We start from the raw sequence: 3,275 nt of genomic DNA, 5'->3' as shown, positions 1-3,275 counted from the left end.
TATTTAAAAAGTAGTTCACAGGAAACCAAAAGAACATGGTACGCAGTGGCGGCGGTTGGACGTTAAAAGTGCGGGGGCAAGACATGATCTGAACAATTGTATATCAATGTTAGATTTCCTGATTGTTTCGAACACTGTTTGATGAAAGGTTGTATAACTAATAGGATACTATCTTTTTTCACTTAAAATACCGCATATCGTATTTCTATTTTATTAAGTAAATTCATAAGAGCAATACAGATAGGTACTAGCCCTTTATATTCTTAAACAACGAAAGTGTAAGAAGAGATTTGAGTTCTTGCTCATGAACATTTTAAAATTCTGTCTGGAAAATTGTGTGATCAGATTATTTAATAAATTTGCTAAACAAATAAATAGAAGGGATAATCTTAATCATAGTAATGAATAACGATGCTTGTTTTGCAGAAGTTATATTGAAACTGGGAATTAATGAACAACTTATACATTTAATTCCGCGCATGCCATTAAATGAATGTTTTTACTCTAAGAAAATAAAATACAGTAAGTACTTCAAGCATATGCTGACATTTAAGGAAATATGCAATTGCAATATTAATTGCTTTGAATTGCAATTAAAACGCAATTCCTGTAGTTTTCTTAACTCCACGCGAAGACAAGTAACCAATACGTACTCACGCAATGGCAAATATATGGCACCATTTTTTCTATGAAACAGTAATACAATACAAAACCTTTACCAGGGTCCACATTCTGGAAAATAAGTGAAAGTCAGGGAAAGGTCAGGAAGTAAAAATGTATCAGGTGAAGTCAGGGAAATGGCAGACTGGTCAGGGAAAGTCAGAAAAAAATCGATTTAGGTCCATTGTTCAATTACTGAATTTATGAAATAGGATTGATTTCTTTACTGTTAATGGATGCAAAATCTGGTGTTCTCAATGATGATATTGAGGGAGTCAGTGTTCTCTGATATAGTAGTTGAGACTAATTTTCTGCGAGAAACACATCGAACTGCATCCTGGCATATTTGCTCAAAAGGGAAGACCCTGTTCTAGAAGAATTGCATGGTGCCAAGAGGATATGTGGACAAGTGGCTGAGAACGCGAAGAAATAGTATCTACAACTCACAGTGAAAGCTCAGACTTAAGAATTTAAGGAACACTCGAGTGAATTCATAGCCAATGATAGAGATTGCATTGGACTTGGTGAGTTTTTTACTTAGTCTTAGGAAATGGGAACAACTTCGTTGACTTATGGTCAGTTATGAAATTGTGTTTTATCTTCTTTCACGGAAACGCATTTTTTAAAAATGGTTTCACAATAAATAAAATTCTCATTGATGACAACTTACAAGAAGAATCTCTGGTGGCTCAGCGGATCATATGTGATTCTGTGATGAGAATAGGTAGACCATCAGAATTAATAATTACAGGAGGTATGACAAATTCGTGAGAAGTTCAATGAGACAATATCAGGTGTATTTGCAAAAGAAAAGACAAATAAATGCTGGAGACGAGAAGAGGAGAGTGAAACGGAAGATTCAGCAACAACTAAAGGAGCTGGAGAAAGAAGAGAAGAAAATTAAACTGCGGAGACAACAAGAAGGATATTCAGATCAATGAGAAGAAAACTATGCGAGAAAGGATGAAAACAAATTTCTAAATGGGTTGCATTTAACAACTGCACCAGCAAAAGTATGTTACATAATGTGTGTGTGTGTGTTATATATATATATATATATATATATATATATATATATATATATATATATATATATATATATATAATCAGTAAAAGCATGTATGAACTGTTTATTACTATAGACAATATTATAATATTCAAATTGGTATTATAATGTGTATTTTTTCCATATCTTAAGCACTCTGTATACTGCACACTTTCGTATGCAACTTTACAATTTGTGTAATATTTAGGCCTAATCAATATAAGCCTAATGCACATGTTTCTAAATTTACTTTCGTTTCGAAAGAAACAGAAGCGGAAGAAAACAAGGCCAAATATTGGGAGTGTAGAGGCTGGGGTTTCTTTGTTTTTTCTATATTTTTGTTATTCAGGGGTCAGGGAAATCTAGAACTTTCGTCATCGAAAGTCAGGGAAATGTCAGAGATTTTTTTCTCCAAATTGTGTGGACACCCTGTTTACATTTTCAAATAAAACTATATAAATTAGGGCGTCACTTCAACTGCCCCCTCTTGCCCCAGTTAATCGCCGCCCATGATGGTACGTAACCAAATGTAGTTGAGTTCGTTTCTTTACGCGCTGCCTTAACTTAGATTTTAGGAGCGTTGTTTTTCTGGCAACACTGTAATTTGTATGAATGGCAACACTTAACATTCTTCAGGTTCATATTTTCTGTTGTAGAATAACAATATCTATGATTGTGGTAACTTTCATTTCATTACCTCATTTCACTTATGTAAAACAAGCAAAAGAAAAATGGTATTTTTTATTATTTTTAGTAAGGCAGGCTCTTAACATTAACCCTTCAGGGAATCGAACCCGGATTTCTCACCCATGTATATCGTCCACATAGTCACGAGGGAGCTCTGGATATGGAATGAAAATGGGCGTTAAAAAGGAAAACGTGAACGTAACCCGAACGGTATACGGACAAGACCTTCCTGTACCAAAACTCATGGGGGCAAACCCTCATGCATCAAAATAGCGCTGGACGAATTCTCACCTAGATAAACATTTGCAGCCTAAAACCTCGTGGAATGAAATTTTGCCTGGTTGAAGTCTCACGAAAACAAAACCTCTGTCATATCTATTTATGCAGCGCAGAAGTTCAATATAGACTACACGAAAACCCAAGTTTCACGATCTCATTATTATATCGAAATACCTTTGATTACAATATTAATTATGAATATCGCCATAAGTCGTATCACAAACAACAGCTTGCGTACCACCAATATATAGGAAGAATCAACTTGTAAATGGTCATGTGTCTCCTAACACTATTTAAAAGTCGTTTCTATGCCTGTATATTCATTGTATACATCGGAAGTACAGGTAAATTTTGAACTCTCTCAAGGTAGTTTCTATTAACCACTGTTGGGAGCCATTCTAAACATTCTTTGTTCACTTCAGGACATTTTTGGACATATTAAACAATGCTCCAAAGTAGTTTCTAAAAAATGTTCAAACACTGACTTGTTTTTAACAGTGTGTCTATGGTATGTTAAAACCTAATATTATGTCAGTAGAAAGCCTTTGTTCGTAGGAGCAACTATTGGACTATTTGCAAGTATATATTTTGGAACATAGAATAC

This window comes from Thermobia domestica, chromosome 15, assembly GCF_964235325.1.
Source record: "Thermobia domestica chromosome 15, izTheDome1.hap1.1, whole genome shotgun sequence".
NCBI lineage: Eukaryota > Metazoa > Arthropoda > Insecta > Zygentoma > Lepismatidae > Thermobia > Thermobia domestica.
The sequence above is the reverse complement of the archived record's forward strand: the minus strand, read 5'-3'. Positions refer to the sequence as shown.